Below are 22,246 nucleotides of genomic sequence, written 5' to 3' on the forward strand. Positions count from 1 at the left end.
CCCAAATCAATTTTTATGCCTCCACCACACGCCATACCAGCTGAATTTGAAACTTTCGAGAACTTGGTTTCCAAAAGTCTAAAAGAAGGTTTGTCTAAAAAGAACTATTATCAGGACAATTTATCCCAAGATGAAAGAAAATCCCTAGCAGACCTTAAAAAAGATCCATCTATCACGCTAAAACCTGCTGACAAAGGAGGAGGGATCGTCATTATGGAAACAACAGACTACAACAATGAATGTCGGCGTCTGCTCGCAGATACTACTTCATATAAACCCCTAAGAAGGGATCCCACCACTAGACTCCAAGAAGAGATCATCAACCTTACGAAACACGCGGAGCAGGAAGGTTGGATCTGCGAGGGAGAACGTCAGTTTCTTAATAAAATACACCCAAGGATTCCAGCGTTCTATGTTCTGCCAAAGATCCATAAGAATCCTAGGCAACCACCAGGAAGACCTATTGTTTCTGCATGTGATTCGTTATTGGAACCTTTGTCCCTTTATACAGATTTTTTCCTGAAACCCTTTGTAGGCAAGATGCCATCCTACATTAAGGACTCCACAAATGTAATACGGATACTACAAGATCTTGAATTACCACAGCATTGTATACTGGCCACTCTGGACGTAGAAGCTTTGTATACTTCCATTCCACAAACAGAGGGGCTAGAGGCCCTTAAGGTCTGCCTGAATAAAAGGACCGATGTTATTTCCACACCCACAGATTTCATCCTGGAATGTGTACGTTTGGCTATGTCAGAGAACTTCTTCCTATTCAAGGAACAACTATACCAACAAATTAAAGGCGTCAGTATGGGGGCCACTTTTGCTCCGGATGTCGCTAATTTGTACATGGCACAATACGAGACAGATTACATATATCATGATCATAACCCTCACAAGTCACAGATTCTTCTGTGGCGACGATACATTGATGACGTCCTACTTATTTGGACGGGCACAGAAAGTGAGCTGAATTCGTTCCATCTATGGTTAAATCAATGCAATGACTACATCCGTTTCACTATTGAGTGGAGCTACCAGGAGGTAGATTTCCTAGATCTGCATATTTACAGATCAGGTAATATTCTTGAAACTGAACTTTACAGGAAACCAACTGACCGCAACACTTTGTTGCATTTCTCTAGTTACCATCCCCAGGGCCTGAGATATAATCTCCCCTATGGCCAGTTTCTGAGAATTAGGCGGAATTGTTCCAGCAAAGAAAAGTATGAACAACATGCCGATGGATTACAACTACGACTGAAGGAAAGAGGTTATCCAAATAAATCTGTTAAACAAGCAAGAAAAAGGGCTTTGAACACCGACAGAACCATATGTCTTTCCCCTAAGGACAAAACTGAAATGAATAGATTGGTTTGCGTCACTACCTATAGTCCTTTAAGCAACCTCATCAAACAAACCATCAATAAACATTGGCATTTGATCAAGAACAAAGGCACCCTGGAGAAAAAGCCCATTTTCGCTTTCAAGAAGAACAGGAACCTAAGGGATTCCTTGGTCCATACCTACATTGAGGAAACAAAGACATCAAACACGTTGTGGGACCTTCCGAAGGTTGTTGGTCACTTTCGGTGTGGCACCTGTATAGCATGTCGCTACACGAGCCCCACTAAAACGTTTGATTATAAGGGCTATCATCATACCCTACAAACACATACCAACTGCAACAGCAAGTTCGTGATCTACGCAATATTATGCCCATGCCACCTGTTATACATAGGCAAAACCACTAGACCTGTGAAACAACGGATCTCAGAGCATAGATCATGCATCAAGAATAAGATTCAGGACAAACCTCTTGTTGACCATTTTAGCCGACTAGGACACACTAACGATGATTTATCCTGGACTATTGTCCAGCAACTTATTCCACAAAAAAGAGGCGGTGACAGAGATGGAGCTTTGACTAGATTGGAACAACTACTAGTCCATCAACTTGACACTGTCAGATCAGGGTTGAATATTTCGGTGGAATGGAAACATTTCTACAGCCAATGAATCCCTGGCCTGTTTTGTCCACTCCCTTTTGATCACCCCAGCTCTCTTGATTTGTTCGATTTACGAGAATTCTTGTTCTTTAGCCACTGGCTCATTTTTGAGCATTTAGACTTTTTGTCTAGTTAACTTATAATTTTGTGCATTTGTACCATTATAATGCTGCATGCAAGCTTGGGCCATCACAGGATGTTGTTTTATATTCCAACTTTTTTTCAATTATGCATGCAATATACGCATGACTGTAGTGCTGTAATTAGGGTGTCATGTGGGGCACTCTGATCAGATTCAGTGACAGCATTATCAAATCTATATTAGCTATACTGCGTTATTGTTCGGCATTAGTTTTGATGTACGGTCCTACAAAAGCAACAATGTACCTTTTGAAATAAGCACCGTGTTTACAAACAAACGTCAATAGTGCTTTTCGTGTGCTCATTTTCAAACAACACTGTTGTACCGCAATATTGTTGCCATGTGTTTCATTGTTTTACTCTATGCTTCACCTTTGTGTATTATTATGTTTGAGTGCCTGTTTCCACACATAAACCATTAGTGACACTCATCAACACAGCATCAGCATGCGCTCTGAACGTTGAATTCGCTCCCGTAACTTTTCATCTACACGTGCCCTTCTCTGGCGTGGCGGCTTGCGCTCTATCACGTGGGTGGTGACTCACCGTTTAAGGTTCCTCCAACTTTCAGTCACGGTTCTACCTTGTCTCTTATTGGTCCTCTTGTGATTGACACAGCGCCATGTCTAACCAATCGGATTGTCTCACTAGTATATTTTTTTCACGACTTCCTGGGAAAGGCTATGCTCGCGTACTGAGACGCTTTGTTTTTCTGCTCGCGAGTCCCCGGGACACCCTTTCATTGTGACGACGCTCGCGTTTTGAGACTCCTTGCCTTTCTGCTCGGCCGCAAAATTGCGCATACAATTGTAAGTAATCAAGTATGCTGTTCAGTCTATAACGTGACGTTTGGGCCCTTCTCAAACAAACTTTGTTACTGCTTAGTGCTTCATAATCTGTATATGTTTATACTATATAGGACACCATCTTTATATATAGTTTTTTCTATTATTTTTGTGTTTTCCCCACACAGTTGAGCTATATCCTAATATATTTGGCGGAGAAATCACGTTCTATAGTTACCGCTTCCACTTTGTCTGGCTGAGCATCACTTACCTGTTGAGGTAAGACTCTCCATATTTGGCTGTTTACATCGGGCATTTAGCATTTATAAGGCCTATTATTCTGTACTGTATTTTTACAGCACTATGCACATGTCGTTACAGGTCCAATCCCTGTTCCTCCATGACGCATTTAGTGCACCCCAGATATCTTGACTGATGATGGATATTCTTTTGCACCATAGCATTGGACAAATCTCTGGTAAGATTTTAGGCTCCTAGTTTAAGGAGTTCTCTTCAGCATCTTGTGAGAGCTTTTTTGAATCATTCATTTTATTAGAGGTCATAGTTCCACTGACAATTCCCCATTTGTTTTTTCCCCCAGATAGACACTCCAGGATTACCTTTCAGGTTTCTACAAGTCCTGATGAAGGCCTGCTTACTTAGCTATACTACACAGCTCTTTTCTAGGCCGAAACACTATTGTGTCGACGATATGACCATTAAGACAATGCATTTTTTGAAACATTGATTTTTTTGTGTCTTTTATATACATGTCCACTAATGTGGTTTTATGTTTTATTTCTGTGACTGCATAAATGTCTGTGATCTACTCGAAACAGCACTTTTTTGTACCATCACATTGAGATCCAGTTGCCTATACTGGATCATACTCACATTGTATTGTTGTGTCTTGAATACACCTTGAGTGTTCTATCACCACTAATACTATCTATTTTGCTATAAAAATTAAAAAATTAAACTTTTTGTGGGAAAAAAAAAAAAAAAAAAAAAAAAAAGGATTGCAGCTTAACTGTTTGTTGCTTGTCTAGTATTAGATTGGAACTGTTGCCTGACCTCCCACCCTGAAATTTTGGTTCAGCTCTACCCCGGGAATACATCATGTAAATGTGAGGGGGCTTATATTGGCTTTTACGGGTAAGAAAGCCTTCCGAAGAATCCCTCTAGATGAGGAAGTATTTTTTTTATGGCGTTAACAGTTTGAGCAAAACGTTTTCCTCTTTTTTTCGGGGGCCAGGGTGTACGAGGAAAGAACTGTGTAAAGGTGCAAAGAAATACCACTGGCTACCCAACTTCCGTACACACTATCAGAAGAGTGGTTATTCCTATAAGTCATTCTTATTTTCACTTAGCTGCATTGATCACATACATGTAGGTATAAAAAAAAACTTTTTAATTCATGTCCAAATCGTTAAAACGACCATCTGTAGGCCAAATAAATCAATGGTCTGGCTAAAATACAAGACAAAAAAACAATAATATGTCAGCGTTGTCTCAGGGTACTTCAGAATCTCAATCATAACATCAACCTTATACATTTCACAGTGATATACTAATGACAACTTGTTGACTTTTGGATAGATGGTTCTCTCATGATATCTATTCTAGCAACTGTGATGTTAGTACCAAAGCGACTTTAGGTAAGCATGACAGGACGTGCTATGACAAAAGTTAAGATGAAGTACCCTGAGACAACGCTGACATATTATTGTTTTAAAATTGTTTTTTGATACCTACGTGTATGTGATCAATGCAGCTAAGTGAAAATAAGAATGACTTATAGGAATAACCACTCTTCTGATAGTGTGTAGGGAAGTTGGGTAGCCAGTGGTGTTTTTTTGCTCCTTTACACAGTATTTTTTATGGACTGGCTGTTTTACTACCATGGTTTCCTAAAGTTAGTAGGTAAGTTATTTAGAAGCCGGTCAGATAGCACAGCAAGTAGAGCGCTCGCTTTGACATCCGTGCAGAGCCTGCCATCACAGGTTCAAATCCCGGCAGGGCCAAACTCAGCCTTTCATCCTTCCGAGGTCGATAAATGAGCACCACACACCACGGGAAATAAGCAGCGCTCAGATGCCTGAGGGTTCGAAGCGCTATATAAAATGCAAAAATAAATAAATACCTGGTACATTTTTGTTCAGGCCAAAACTTACCATGGATGATGAGGACGGGCAAGTTATCCCTTTAGAATTAGAAGCAGCAGTGGTCAGAGAAGAAAGGGTAATGCTTCATGGGACAGACACTGAGGGAAGGGGATCGAGAACGGTTAGGGATGACTATTCAAACGACGAGTTAGTATTTTTTTTTATAAAAGAATATCCGAGCCAGACTCCTGATATAGCATCTGATGCGGGCCTTGGCTGTAGCCTATAAACAGGATTTTCGAAAATGGTGCAAGGGACTGCCTAAGAGATTAATCGTCCCGTCACTATAATCGTACTACCAGTCTGAGGGTTATAGTGCCCAGTTCACTTGCAAGTTTAAGCTTAGTCTGGGGAATGCAGCACCCAGTTTCCTGCTCGATGTGCTCACCAGAAAATACCCCCCTTGCTTTAGGGTACGGGTCTGGATCGGATATTCTCACCCTGGCAATGGATTCCCCTTCTGTTCCAGTGGAGGAAACAAAGCAACTGTTATACACTCCTACCAGCAAATATGTATTGCCCCCATGTTTATTTCATTTATTTAGGCATAGACGTATCACCCGCTAGAAGGAGGTAACACTGCTGGGCTACCAATAATACCTTTTAGGCAATCCTACCAATTAGCATGTCTTACCCCTTGCTTGGAGATTTTGTCAGGCTGTGGCCAGCCTTTGGTTGCCCTTATCAGCGTAATCCTAGCAAAGGGACTGGGCTATAACCCTGCTCGGGTTTTCTGCTCTCTTTATTTTGAATCTACCCTGTCAGTTTCCGAGCTATAGCTTTCAAACAGAATGCAACACCTTCTCCTCCTCTGGGTCTGATTTCAGCCTGCTTCTCATATATAGCCATTGGTAGGGTTTAAGCTCTTCCCCCATCTCAGGGTCTTATCTTTGTCTGAGCTGTAGCCCTCAGTAGATTCACAGCTTTCTCTCTGCGTCTGTATTATGCTAGTGAATGACAAACCACCCACAGCAGACTTAGGGCCTCATTACACGGAAGGCGGTGGTCCAGGGTGCTATTAGCACCCTGGACCATGCCGCTAAATTACCGGCACCGCCGTGGCGGAAAGGGGATTTACCGCCCCATTCCAAGGTTGGTGGGGCGGTAAATCCCCCTTCCGCCATTGCCCTTCCCCATTCCCATTTTTGCCCCATAGGGCTCTATGGGAATGGGGAAGGCGCTAATTACGGCACCGCAATTTTGCGGTGCCGTAATTAGCTCCGAGGTCCCTTAGCGGGTTGGTTATTAACGCCTGCAAAAAGCAGGCGTTAAAACACCAACCCGCCAAGGGACCTCGTAGTAAGGCGGTAATGGTTAACGGCCACCGTTACCATTAACGGTGGCCGTTAACCATTACCGCCTTCCATGTAATGAGGCCCTTAAACTTTCAAAGTTTGTCTTGGTCTGGACACTGCAATGTGTTGGGAAATTGGAAAAGTTTGAACTCTGCGCGCCATTCCACTGACTGGGGGGTGGACATGTCATCATCGTGATTTCTGTCACTTTTGCAAATTGCTACAAATATTGCAATATTTACGGTAAATGGGATAAGTGTTACATTTAGGTTATTTTGTGTTATTTTATGTAGAGGCGATACATTTGACGATTTCCATGCGTTCAGAAACATATCAATGAAACATTGTCACACGGAGGGCCCCTCACCACTCAGGTGAAGCAGCCGATCGATATGTATGAATGGCGGAAATTAGAGGAGATCATAATAGGTATAAAACGCACGCATTATATGAAATATATGAGGTGTAGTTGCTCTGTGTATCATGGGTCTCCATATTGTGGATTAATTAGAAGGGTGTTTTCGCAATCATGGCAAAGGCCTGTCAGCAGTCAGGGAACAGGTTTCGTAAGTTGGTCAACGGGTGGTTGCAGTCAGTTTGCAGATGGCTCAAGTGCTGGAGGGTGAAGGGAAGATATGATCTCCGGTAAACAGGAGAGCTCATTGTTGTAAGGGATAGGCATTTGTGAAACTCGCGGGGAAACTCGCAGGGTATTTGGAACAGGTGGCTTCTCCCGGGTCACTTGCCGAGATCAGTAGTAATACATTTCAGGAGAGCGATTGTGTTGTCAGAGAGTGGCGGAACTCATGTGAATAGGAAAGGTTAGTAGTCATAAAAATCAGACACCGGACAGGTTTGGGCAATGCGGCTAGCAAACGCAAATAGTCTACGTGTCTTTCTCTCATCTTCAAGTGCTTAGGTGTTTTTACGGCAGGTCTGTGTGTGTCATTAAAATGAATTCTGTTATTGTGTAATTAAGAGGAGGGGCTGCCACCAAATATGGAGAGGTATTTGGGAAAAGATGTGTTGAAAATGTAAACCTTGTAGTTATCTGTTTTTAGCGGATTGTATATTAATGTCTGTGTCCAATGAACTGTGTGGGTTTTAGATTTCTTGTAGAGGGCAACCAATCATGTTTGGGGGATGTCTTTGTGACAGTATCTGGGGGTGTGTATTAACTTTTGCAAACTGTATATAATATGTGTTCTTTGTGTGGTTCCCAGGGACCTGGGTTAGTGTGACTGTTAGATTTCATCTGAGCCCCCTCCCTGCCATTTGTACAATAAACCTTGCTTTATGGACAAAAGGCACACTTACTAGTTCTAGAGATGGGCCTAATGTGGGTAAAGGGGCGGAGCTAAAAGTCCATGCCTACATATGCTCTGGTCATAAAAGCAGCCCTCAGCAGGTTTGGAACTCCTCATTCTCTAGGTCCCCAGGTCTCTGGATCTCCCCCCACTTTTCTAATTGGTTTCAAGTTAAACCAACCTTGGTGTGCTGCCTTAGCAAGTCCGCATTAGGGGGTGAATTAGGGTGTCCAACAGAAAGCCAGAGACACTAGTACCATAGTTCATCAACTTTATTGGTAATTGATAACTCAAGCTTGAGGTTGAAATGATGCCTATTTTTTTTTTAACGGGATGGCCTAACTCAGGGCGTCAGGGACCAGAAACATGTTGGATTTCCAGGATACCCCTCATTAATATATGCACATTTTTCCTTATGAATATTAATGGTGGCATCAGGATTTCCACTCACGAGAGTTGGAGTTAGACAGCACTGGAGTAACTGGCTTGCTTCTGTAACCATGACAGTGATTGAACTAAATTAAATGCTGCAGTTCTCCTAGGTCTCCTGGCGTTTCTGTGACAATGTTTAGTCCTTTCTTATTCCAGGTTGCCTCCAATGACCTTGGCTCCTTTAGGTTACAGGATTAAAAATAATCCTGACATATCTAGGGAAATTCACTTATAGCTGGAAAAGTGGGGTATGTCAGATTGAGGACTGAACACGTACATATGGCATATAGAGCTTAGCTCACCTCTTTGATGCAATTGTAGTCTCAAGGAGAGAATACCGACATAGTTTGTGCTGCACCCACAAATCTGGTAATATGTCACCCAGCATGCTTCATGCTCTTGGGAGATTTTTCTTGGACCAGAATGTATTCCCCCCTGAACCATGGATCACTTTCCTTGTGTTCTTTGTAACACAAATACCTGTCAGCAAGAACTTCCTACTCCACCATGCCATAGTGGATACTTGGTCAGTAGAAGTATTGCCCCCCGCAGGGTATTACAGGTGCTGTTACTGGCAACTATTTCCTCCTTTAGGTCGTGCTTGTCAGGCTGCCTTTACTATTACCCATTAAACAGGAGTAACACTATTGGGTTTGTGCCATGGAAAGGTTATGCTCTTTTTATCGCTTCCCTCTTTTCTAGATCCTGCAAGAATGTAAACCAAAGCTCCCAGAAAATGTGTAACACAATCTTCTCCCTCCTGTAGAGCCTGATGTATATATGGCTCATTTTCCTTTCTGTCATTTGTGTTTCTCCTGGGTTGCTGTGTAGCATCCCTCCGCTGGCACTGTTGTCACCTTCTTTCTGGCGGCTGTTAACATGTACCTCATTCTCACTGGAACCCATTTCCCGAAGTTTACCAAATCCTGCTCTCCTCTAACGCTCTTTGTATGGCTCTGAAAAACTTAAACAAGCTAATAATGATTTTGAGTGGATGGGCAAATGTCCTATCTCTTACGAGCAGCAATATTGGGCATGTCTCCATGCCCATTCATAATGTTGCTAGATCTGTTGTGGTGTCCTCAGGAGTTGCAACTATCCACCCATCACACCGCCACAAATTGACTAATCAGCCTCTAAAAAGTGGACTGAAGAGTTAAACTCAGTCCATGAATTTGGATTCAGGTGGAAACAATACCAGGGTTGGAGCGCTTGCCTTCACCCAACTTCTTTGTCCCCTGCACTCCATTTTGTCAATAGTTGTGTATAAGATTCATGACCACAGCAGCAGGGATAGGATGGCAGTGCACAAACTGTCCTTTTATATTCATTCTAATCTAGGCTAGTAGTTGTGAGTGGAATTATTGTGAAGAGCCAATAGTTGTCTGTTCCTTGCAAGGGCTCGTGACATAGAAGGGCTATGAATTCCTGCACCCTCCACCATGTGTCTGCGATATTACCTGTCACAGGACCCTGAGGATGATAGAAGATTTAACCACACCCTCTATGTGTAGCACAATGCTCATGAAGGTCCACAATCCTTAGATTCTTCCTACATCCTGAGAAAGAACTTTAAATATGACATCATATTTGGGATGTACATGAGGTTAAAATGCAAAATATGGGGTGTGTTCGGGAGCACCCACTACTTGTCACTCAGTGTGCATGTGAGTGAAGAGCTGGAGTTTGCTCTCATGGCTTGAGACATTGGCAAAAGAGACACAAATCTGGTCATACTATGCCTTATTGAACTGCAAACAGGTTGGGCAATGTTCAACCCAGGAATCAGACCGCCTAACAGATGGAGTTACGTTGGCAGGGTTACGCAAGCCACGTCACCACCTGTGCTGATTGTCGGGGCCACGTGCTGTAGGCCATGTGCAAAGCCTAACTCTACGAGGCAAGGTGTGCCAGGGAACAGCCCCGAGGAGAGAACAGCTAGATAGCATGAAACAAATATGGGATAACACCAGCGAAATACAACAGGGGCAGCAGATTTTAACCCAGATTTGAGTTCCAAAGGCAGGGAACATACAACAATTCAGCACAGCCAACAGATAATTAAATGCATCCAGATTTGAAAATCAATCATACATGAAAATTGTACGCATTTTAACAGGTCAACAGGATTTTAAAATACCCCAATTTGAGATCCAAAGGCAGGGACTGCAACAATTCAACATGGGCAACAGGAGGTAATATTTAACACAGCCCGCAGTAGTAAGGTAGGATCGCTATAGACCGATTAAGGTAAGAGTCAGGTAGCGTATAGTGGAGAGAATCAAAAGATCCATTCACATACGGTAAGCACACCAGGTGAGGGAAGATCAGCAGAGTTAAGGAAAACTTAGGCAAATAGGACATGGGGTATGAGAATCATGGCACATTAATAATACTACAGGTGAATAAGAGGCAGATACAATTAGAGCTCAAGAGCTCAGAGACATGTGACTTACAGCAGCGATGTGGAGAAGTGAGCCCGATGACTTGTGGTATTGGTGGGGGCTCAGAAGGTGGCAGAGGGTGCATCCATGGATGGGGAGCACTTTGTGCAAGAAACACGAGTAGTACACAAGGGCTCTATTACTGATTGGCAACAGGCATTCTAATGGGTGGGCTTAACCAGTGCAGTGGACTGTTGGCAATGGTAGTCCAGTTCTGTGGTCAAGGCAGGGGGCCCACTCAGGCCTCCCAGGCCCAGAGAGGGCCCGACAGGGTATGTCAAAGCTGTTTGATGGGGGTGCTTCGAAAGGGACCGGCATTCGCCTACAGGCTCCCCGCCCTTGCAGGGATTAGATGGGCCATGAGACCAATCAGCTGGCTCATTGGATGCAAGTATTGTGCATCAGCACACAGCATTTTGCCCGGTGACTATATTTTAGAAGGCCCGGGTCAATTGAAACTTTAATGTTATAGTTTGTCAATACATGTTTTAGTACTACTACTCAAGAGACCCCCGGCCGGCCCATATAGCTGAGGTTTGCTCCGAGAGTACATTGAGCCGAGATAGCTGCACCTTGAGATGTATGGAGGTGCAGATTTATTACTCCAACACCAATTAATAAGGACAACTCAATGGTTTGGCAAAGGGAGTCAGTTTAATGACAAGTACAAAAACTGGGAGTCATGGCAATCAGCAGTGATGATATAGTCCGTCCCTCTTCAACTCCAATGAACTTCATAAAAAACACATCATTTATACTGAAAATTCGTCATAAGTGACGTGTAACACTCAAAAGTTAATAAGCATTTCTATTGGTTCAGAAAAGATAACTTTAATATATGTGCTATATCTGTATATGGTAACCGAGTGAGGGGATTAGGTAAATACTGTCAGGTGGGCATCCAAGCCCTTCCTTCAAAATGACTACTGTAGACATCACTAAATGTACAACGTCCCATTGGTTATACTACTATAGGAGCCTAGATTATTTGGTCCATTGTGATTGGTTTGGCACCAACCCCATGCATACATTTCCACTTTACTTAACAGCACGCAGAATGGTCAGCCAGGTGCAGGGTGCCCCCCTCAGCTACCCAGCCTTCCTCCAATTAAGGTTACAATCAATCATCGCTTCAACAACAATGTGTCAATTATGTTACTGTGGTTGGCCTTGAAACTGCATCTTCTGTCTGGGAAAGTTCCGATATCTTCTCCTGGGCGGATGCCACGCGTAGGTGTGAACTCGTGCTTCTCCTCGATGGTCACGTGATGCAGACACCATGAATTTCCTAGTTTCTCTCGATTTGTGTATTTATTTCTTATTCGGCTTGCCACCTGCCTATGCTTCCTTATCTTCAACTTTCAGAGACAAGATATTCTGTTATTAAGTTTCAATTAGATGCAGCTACTGTTTGTTTCTTCTATTGGTATGACCTTGGCTCTCTTGGCATGAGTTGCATCTGCTGAGTTTTGATTCAGCCGTCTCTTCTCATTTTGCTAGAATATGACTCTTGTCTTGTTTGGCCTCTAGTAACCTGAGTTGATTCTGCTTTTCGTGTAAAGTGGAATCGCACTTATAATAATGCGCTTCGTTTTGAGGTAGATTATGTACAATGGCGCTTGCTTATTCTTCTACTTAGCATAGCAAGCCGCTCTGTTTTCTTAGCTTCTTGCGGTTTCAAGCATATTTACAAGTGTTAGCTGGTCAAATATCTTCATCCTGCTTACAGTTTAACTCTCTTACACTTTGATAGCTTCCTATCCCTTTAAGCTCACAATCTCTTTTCTCATGGCATTCCATCTTCTTGTGTCGTTCTTGGTTCGTCATTTGTTCTATCTGTAAGTCCATCCAGGCTCTCGTGACGTCACCATTCGTCTTCCATTAAGACCTTTTTGGTTTCTTCCGGGACGGTACTTAGGCAATCTTCATTTCATCTCATTTGTTGGTAGGGTTTTCTCAATGGATACCTTACTGTCCACGGTTGTCTGGTTATTGGTACTTCAATAGGTGTTGCTCTTCTGATGGGTACTGGGCAGAGCCCTACTGCAGCTCTCTGCTGGTTTATTTGCTCATCATACATCACATATTTTGGTGTGAATGTTCCTGGTACTTCAAAATGGGCGATGGGAGAACAGGCTTTATTTGGGACCTCCTCTATACTCCCCCCTCTGGGCGATTCATCAACCACTTTCACCTGCTCCTTTGGATGCAATTCACTCGATTCTTCTATATTTATCTTTACTCCATCGCCTCGGTTCATTCCTTCTTCATCTTCTGGATATATACTTTATGGTTTGAATTTCCATTACACCTTTCAGGCTTCCTGCTGTCCTTACATGTTCTTCTTTATTCCATGTCATCAGTTGACAGTGTCCATTTGGGCTGCAGTAAACCCATCTTCCCACATAGTTTCTGTGCTTCCTGGGATAGAGAAACTTTATACCTTCTTGCGCGTGTCTGCTGGCCTTCACAAAGTCTCTTCTTTCTTCATCAGTCAGGTCTTTGGGCTTCCATTCTGGCTTGACATCAATCATGATCTTCATCCCTATGGCTTTCTTCACAGTTTTCGGCATTGCGAGATTATTATCTTGATAACACAAAATCCTAGTAATATCATCACTAGCAGGGCTCCTAGAAACTTGAATATATCTGCCATCCATTGTGGGACCCAAGAGAATAGTGATCCAAACCAGCCATCATCATCAACTTTGTCAGTTTCGTCGATCATCTGGTTCTGTAGCTTCGTCAGCATACCTATGGCTTCTGTTAAGGTTCCATTTTCCTCGTTGTGAGAAGGTATAAATGCTCAACATGATTCTCCTATTTTTGCACAAACTCTTCCATCCATGGCTGTGATCATGTCAAGCACATGTCTGTTCTGGAGAGCTATCAGTCGGATGGCTCTTAACTCTTCCTTTATTGCATTGAATCATTTTATTGTCGTGTTGATGGTCTGCAGTAACTCCCATCTGGTTATCTGTAACCATTTAGTATTTGCTCCAACTTGGAATCTTGGCATGAAAATTGTTGCGAACACCAATGAGGTGAGCCTGAACAGCCTGTGTTCATATGGGATTGCATGAAAAGCTTCTTCTGATTTAGCAGAGAAGTAATTATCTCTCTTCATCCGAGTTATCAGTTCCACAGATCTCTTCTTCCTCAGGTGAGCATCTGCTTTTGGCAAACTGTCAATATTTAGGTCACTTTTTCGGGATTACCAATGCTGGAATGTGGACGTTCACTATGGTGCATATGCCTCACCAGTCTCTTGGCAGTCTGATGTATGCTTTGGATCCACACGCCCAATAATGGTCCATAATCACTGCGGTTCAATGTACCATTCCTGGAGCGTCGAAAACTCGTCCACAGTTCTGATTTTCTCCCATCTTCCTTGTGCCATTATTCCTGAAACAGAACTTTGGGCTTTCTAGTGGCACTCTCTGCAAGGGTCCTCCTCTGTCTTTGACCCATGTGAGTAGTTTTGCAAGTTTTGGCCACAATGGCTTGCATCCATTTCGCACTATGTTGATGGTTGGCTCATAGCAACCGAAGACCATCCATGCTCGGCATATCACTACTCCTTTCTCCCATCCGTTTGGTGAAAGCACTGTTCCCCAAATTTGCATTTGGCCTCTATTCTTCCATCTTCAATCTTCTTCTGGAGTTTTTCCTTGGACATTTAGCTTCTGATTTGCTTCTCTTCTGATCTCTGCTCCTTTAACTCCGGGCTTCTCATATCTGATCACACTGTGTTTCGTCTTTCCATTGTTTCTTGTCTTTATGTCCTGGACATAATCGTCTTCATTTGGATCAGTTGCTTCAGTGGCCCATTTCAGAGAGCAATCACTACCCATGAACTGGCCTCTGGTCTTGCACATTGCTACATGTGACATACAGTGTGCATTCTGGACATCGATTTCTACAGCTACAAATATCTTGGACTTCCCAATGCTGTATGGTAGGAGTGCGCAACAAAGCATTCCCCTTCTGAACTTCGTTTTCCAACTTCTTTCATGTGCTGGTACCAAATGTTGTTTCCCAGATGTGCTGTGCTGTCCAGGTAGTCATTTAGGTCATTGTCATCTCCATGCATGCTTCTCTTGATTCTTAATGTTTTCCTGTAGTTGGCTATGACTGCATCCCTGAATGCATCGTTATGGCTTTTTCTTGCTGGAGGATTCTCAGGTATCCTGGTCCATGGTGCAGGCCACCTCACCTGCACCATTTAAAGTGGACAAGAGCCTGGTAGCTCTTTCCCTCTCCTCATACATCCTTCTCCTGCTGGTTACAAATGCTCATGCCAACCAGCCTGACACTGGTCCGGTGAATGGTTGTATTGTAGAACTGGTACTTGTTCCTTGCGTTGGAATGTATATGCTCGGCAATACAGTATCTGCGATTTTGTTCTTCAGTTCCACTTGTATTTCCCTAGCTCGGGCTATGTGCGGAACTAATGAGTCTATTATCAATTGTGTTTGTGCAGAGAGTTTCTCAGTGTTGGTTCTTGTTTTCTTAAGAGTTTCTGATATAACTGCTTCTGTTGGTGTTTGCTTTAATTCTTGTTTTCTTGCGTCTGCTGTGGAGTTTCTTATGGCAGGCAGTCTCTTCTTCTCTGCTGCTTTGGTTTGTGGTTCTGCAGTTACTGACACTAGGCCTGTTTCATGTACATTCAGTGTTTGCGTGCGTGTAGTTGCAGTGATGTTACTTCATTCATCCCTTGCCGACCCTGTCTCCGGCTTTTCTTTTCGTTTGTTACCACAAATGTGTGTATATTGTTGCTAATTACATCCATTTCAAGTTCATTCACTGCACCGTCAGATCTTCTAGGTATTGGACTGACTATATAAGGTCTGGGTGCTTTTGTGGGTTTTATGCATGAATCATTAGGTGGGTGCACTGAAATTGGGACGCTTTGTGCACCAATAAAGAATGAAGTTCTGATCGTTAATGACAGTAAAACAATAATGAACATGATGCACAGGTACATTATGCCCCTGTAGGTCAAAAGACAGCGTTTTCTTCCAGAGAGGTGGGGGTGCCACTCTTCTTGTGGGAGGACCAGATTGCTGTTCTGGACCCCCATCTCAATCATTCAACAAATGTCAGTGTTTATTGTTTCTGTGTTTTAAGAGTGTCCGGTACTCCACAAGTGTCCCCCCTCTCACGAGTTTCAAATTGTCTCTTTTTATCAGGATACAGTTCCTTTGCTAGACTATGGGAAAAATCAGAACTAAAATAACATTTTAGTAAGTCCCTTTACTGTGCATGTTCAAAATAAGTGGGCTCCCAATCCACTCCTCGTATTTGCTTCAGTCCTGAGGACATAGTGTACGTTGATCAGTATGACGGATTAGGGACAAAAATAACAACAAATATGACACGTGGAGTTCTTGGCACCACTTCCTTGATCTGTCCCTCGGCGGAAGGCTCTTAGAATCTCCTCAGATAGCTCCTCTGATGGTTAGAAAGTTCTACTTGGATATGATTCTGTGTAAGAGCATTCCCATCTGTGCAATATTGGCTGGGTCTCTGATGAAAGTGAAAACGTCAACATCGATTGGTCTCCCCACTAGCTCTGGAAAGTCAGTGGCCCTCATCACAAGGTTGGCGCTCCGGTAAGAACGGCACAGGTAAGGCAATACCGGCATCCATTACCGGGCCGGTGTATCATGACCCTAGATGCCATTGCTACTGACATCGTCAAGGACCCGCTGTGGCCATGCACCACCGTACCAGCATGCGGGCACACGCGCATATGGGGAGGCCTTAATACTGGCACGCAGCAAAGAAGTGGACACGAAATGGCACATACAAACTACATACCGGCATCGAGATGCCGGTAAGAAGGGCCACCATGATGCCGGCAATACCGGCATCGCGGACCACCCCCAAACTGCAAACTGCTGTGTAACCAAGTGCCACAGGTGCACACAATCAGTACAGGTGGAGGCAATGGATTCAGGGTCAGCACAAAAGGAGCACACCCAAAGACCACACCCCTTTCCAAACCAAAATGCTACCACTTGCACCTGCCATACTGGGGCTGGAGGACATGCCTGCACTGCTACTCCTTGAGCAGGCAGTACAACAGGCAACACAGAGGAGGTGCAGGAGGAGAAGGAGGGTGAGACATGCCCAGCAAATCCCACCAGTCGCTCCCTGCAGACAGCCAACAATCCCATGTATAAGGGCCAATCCATTTGACTTAACCCCAGCACAGATCCACACCCTGTACCGCCTGGACAGAGACACCATCACCAACATGGTGGAATGAATACAGGATGACTTGGTCAGCCTGATCAACATCCGCACAGCCATCCCCCCTCTGCTGAATGTGGCATCTGTGCTCCACTTCCTGGCCACAGGCACTTACCAACACACAGTGGGCCAAATGCATGGCATGTCGCAATCATGCTTCTCTGTTGTGTTAAACCAAGTGCTGGATGCACTACTGAAGCACGCAAGTGCCTACATATCCTTACCAAGGACACCACAGGAGGCAAATGCCACCAAAATAGCATTCCATGCACTGGCAGGCATGCCCAATGTAATTGGTGCCCTCGAATATACCCATGTAGAGTTGGTAGTCCCACATGCTGTGGAGGTGGTGTACCGCAATCGGAAGCTATACCATTCCATCAATTTGCAGATGGTGTGTGATGCCAGCCAGATAATAACATATTGCTGTGCCAGATACCCAGGATCCACGCATGATGCCATGGTGCTGCGGAACTCCCCACTACCCCGCTAAATGGAAGGAGACATTGTACGAAGTGGCTGGCTGTTGGGTGAGTCTGCCCTCTGGGCCATGGGGGCAGATGGATTGGGGGGGTACATGGATATGCAAGGGGAATGCCCTCTGGGCCATAGGGACAGATGGATTTGTGGGGAATGGACGTTTCTTAAGTCATCCGCCGACACACAGCACTCACATTTGCATGCAGCAAAATGCCCCTAGCCAAGACATACATTGGGTGGCCTGGTGGTTTAAAAGCCTAGGACCCTAGGTTGTGTATGTCACACAAGGCTCCCTCTATGGATGTGGCTGCCAATGACAAGATTGTGCATATGAACTTGAATGATGTACAGGCTGAGCACACCTGTCAACTGAGCCTCATGCTCACACATACCTCCTTCTGCTCCCATGTAGGTGATGCTGAATATCCTCTGAAGCTGTGGCTACTCACCCCTGTGGACTTCAATCGTGCACATACATGTACACGTGTGGTCATTGGGCAGACGTTCGGCCTTTTGAAGGCACGGTTTCGCTGCATCAGCAGGTCGGGAGGGGCACTCCTGTACGGCCATGAGAAGGTGGGCAAGATCATCACGGAATGTGCAATGCTGCATAACATGTGCATCCGGCGGAACATACCGCTTACCACCTGACGTGGAGCTGGTGAAGTAGAAGGAGAGGAAGGGGTAGAAGTAGGACATAGGCCAGGACGCGAAACACATGAGGGTTTCGCAGTGTGCCAAATGGTCATAGACCAATCATTCTGATGTACTTTGATGCAGAGGGTGCAATGCGTTGTGAACTGTGGGCACTTGGTGTGTGGGCACATGTGCACGAATCACCATGAAGCAATAAATTGACATACAAAAAATCAGCAATGTCCACTCATGTGATGTTTGTTACACAACTGGTGTATTCGTGAGAAATTAAGTACATGATTCAACAATCCACGCCCCCAACACCTCTCCACCTCCCCCACCTTACTCCCATTCCCCCAAACACCCCAGTACTACACACTACACCCACCACCACCCTCCACCCACCCCCTAACACCTAAAGTCAACTATGGCACGACATGTGTCTGGATGTATACCCAAAGAGATTCTGCAGGGTGGCCCTGCTACTGTTGAGCCTCCTTTGGAGGTGGGGGTTGGATCTCTGAGCAGCGGGAACTCCGCAGGGACATGCGCACGGGGCTGGTCTGCCTCGCGCTCCCTGGCGTGGATGATGCGGATGACCCAGATGGTTGTGATCCCAGGGGCAAGGTTTGCCGTTGGTCCATGCTGTCAGCAATCCTGGTGAGGATCTGACCCAAGGCATTGAAGCCATCACGCACTTGCTGTGCACTTGAGTTAATGGCCTGGATAACGGCTGCAGTGCTGTCCTGGATAATACGGCATGTTGTCTCCCCTTCAGCAAGGTACTGCTGCACATAGCCTTGCATCGCCTCCTGCCGGGCCTCCATCCTGGAGAGACGTCCCTCAATGTCCCGTATGGCAGTGTGGGTTGTGGTCGGTGGGTAATGTGGTGGCACAGCATGAATCATGGGGCTGTGTATGGCCGGAGACCACTCTCCATGGCTGCCCTGGTCGGATGAGTCCCGCCGAGGTGTGGCCTGCGGGCTTGGTGTGTGCACTACAGGCTCTGAGTGGACAAGTCCTGCATCGCCCTCATTGTCCAGCTCAGCTCCCTCATCAACACTATGATCTGCCGATGCAGCCATCTGCCCAATTGTGCTGGCAGCAGCGGACTGTGTGCCTTCCTCCATGCCTGCTGTGTCCTCAGCCAGTGTGGATGGTGTGACCAGGGGTGCAGGGGCAGGTGTCTGCTCATCCTGTGTGGTTGTCTGTGTGGCTGTATTGGCACCAGTTGTTCACCCGCTTCCCGCTTGGCCCATCCTTGGTCCATTTGAGGTTGATGGTCCTGTGCCATCAGCTTGCCTCCTAGGCCTTTTGGCTGCTGTTATGCATTGTGCACTCCCATGTGCTTCATCACTGTCTGCATCCGTACCTGTGGGGGACAGAGAGTGGCAGGGCATCAGTGATTGTGGCGCTTGCATTATGCATGCATTGGTCTTTGGGCATGTGGCGCCATCTGATCAGTTGCATTCCTGGCTTTGTAGGGGCCTGTGTACATGCAATGTTGGAGGGTGCATTTTGAAACCGTAGTCGTGTTCACATGTACACCATGTTGGCTGCTGTTGGGCGTTGATGTGTGTTGGGAGTGTCGTCCTGGGTGACACATGCCCGTAATATGTGTTGATGTTTGAGATTACTCAGTCATTTGGTATATATTTGATACTACATTGCTTCAGTATTGAGTAGCATTGGCTCATAACGAATGTCAGCGTGCAGCATAATCGTGATTGAAATGTAGCGAGGTGATTTTGGAAAGATAAGTGCAGCATTTTTTGTCTGTGTGCATGCGCGGAGCAAAGTAAACAAACAATGTCACTTTTTTCAACGTGTGAGGCTACGCATGCGGGCCGGAGCGCACGCGTGACATGCACGTTTTGTGATACATCAACACTCTTTCAATTTCTGTGGAGACGGTGTGTGAACGCTAGTACGCGGTTCGTGAAAGGTGGCTCATTTTTCACGTTGAGCAGGTAAATATACAGAGTATAATTCTACATTTTGGAGCTTATGAATATGGGTTAGTGCTTTAAGGGCACGTTTACAATAGCTATTTTACAGTGTAAACATGTTACTTTTTGCAGGGATTGATCCCGTTAATTTCAGCGCATGGTATTTGACCTTTCATATTTTCCTTTGAATGACAAGACCTAACCAAATTTAGGTAAGATTGTTTATAACAGATAATGTTTTGAAATAGCTTTTAGACAATAGTGCCTCGAGTTAACATACCATTAAGCTAGCTCCCTTGGTTCCTCTGTTTTTAGTCATACAGACTCATTTTGACTTACGTGGCGAGCATCGGGATACTGCCCACCTTGATAAAGTCCTTATCATTCTCCGTATGACTGCAATTGAGATGCTAATCATCTGGTATGTGAATCCTAATTTTCTGGAGTCTGTTTACTCAGCAATGAGAGCTTTAAGAATTGCTTATTTTAACACACATATACATACAATTACAACTATATATTTTCTTACAGAGACGTTTAATCTCGTTACTGTGGTAAGCTTTGGCATGACTAGGAATTCTTTTTTTTTAACACACCGTTTGGGTGTTGTTTAACATATTTTCTGGATCAGGGCATTATCTGTCTCGGACACAAACAGATTCTTTTAACTAGTTCATTAGCTTATTATTATACCTTGTTTCTTTAGTGACACCACACATAATTTCGTGGGTGCACCTGGGCAGGGATCGCATCAAAGAATCCCACTCTATACTCATTCAGTCGAATACGGTGGGTTCAGCACTATCATCTTCAACCAAATTCCCTTTAGCCCCTTTATTTCAGGTTAAACATTTTTCAGTGAAAGATGCGTATATTGTGTTTTTAATATCAATAAACTCATACCCAAATTCGAACAGCCTTCCCAAAATAAAGAGGATTTATTTATTACCAATTCTGGTTAGCGTTACAATCCATCACCAACATATGTCTGTGTGGTGCTGCTGTTCCCTCGAACCTAATCAGATTTCCAGAAACCTGACTCATGCTTGTAAAACGCAGCAGGTCAAAACCCTGGCGTGCTACTATATTTCACCTATTTCCAAGTACCCATCCTTACACTAGCGGTTGTCGAGCTCTCTTATCAGGAAGCTGGAACAGCATAGAAGTAACTCTTGGTACACAGACTGGGTAAAGGCAATCTGGCTTGCAACTCAAGTCTTCTGACTATCTACTACCTGTTATTACCAGCAATGAGGACATGAGATTGTGACTGGGGACATGTTCCTACTAATCAAAATAAAGATTTGATGGACATGATCACCTAGGAGCAGCTCCAAGGTATCTGGCATTACCTAGTACACACGACACATATCTGTCGAACTAGCAGCTTGTACATGGCATGCCACAAATGTAACAGAGATACAAACTATTGTCCATTATATATGCCTCATTGTAATGTGATTGGAATTGTGTTTGATAAATGTTTTTTTAATGTTAAGGTGTGATTGTTTTGTCGAAAGATTATTTTAAGCTATACACTAGGTTCTATTATTAATACGATGCACTTTACCTTTAAATGTTTTATATGTGTCATAATGCTTCTGTATACACAGTCCCAAAACTGTATTTTCACATAGGTATATTTGAATGGCACCGGATTGACAAGGGAGTTAACTCTAGCTACGGGTATTGCTTGGTGTCAAGCTAACTGGGCTCTTTGAATCTACAAGCATGAGCTTTGCTGCATTCCATTTGAGGAGGACAAAAGAGAACAAAATTGTCTGTCTTGCACATTGTGCCAACATTTTTCATATGGCTCAAAGTTTTGCACTTTCCACAATGCAAAATACATATTTTATGTATGTACTTATTGCTTATTTATATAGGGCCTCATTACGACCCAGGCACTAATGGGTTAATGGCACCGTAAAAGGCTGCGGCGCCGTTAACCTATTAGCGCCTAATTACGAGGTCCCCTTGCGGGACCCGACCCTAATGGCTGGTTTTACCAGCCGTTAAAGTAGGGACCCGCAAAGGGACCTTGGTGCTAAGTACTGTGCCGCAATTTGTGGCACCGCACTTTTCGCCTTCCCCATTCCCATTGAGCCCTGTGGGGCAAAAATGGGAATGGGGAAGGGCCATGGTGGCATGGGGAATTACCGCCCCGCCAACCTTGGAATGGGGTGGTAATTCCCCATTCCGCCATGGCGGACACCGGCATGGACCATGGTGCTAATAGCTAATGGTGCTAATGGTGGCATGATTGACCATGTCAAAGGCAGAGGAAAGATTGAGAAGGATGAGAAGGGAGCGAGAACGGAGCGAGAGTTGGAATGAAG

This window comes from Ambystoma mexicanum, chromosome 6q, assembly GCF_040938575.1.
Source record: "Ambystoma mexicanum isolate Mex_15411 chromosome 6q, UKY_AmexF1_1, whole genome shotgun sequence".
Classification (NCBI taxonomy): Eukaryota; Metazoa; Chordata; class Amphibia; order Caudata; family Ambystomatidae; genus Ambystoma; species Ambystoma mexicanum.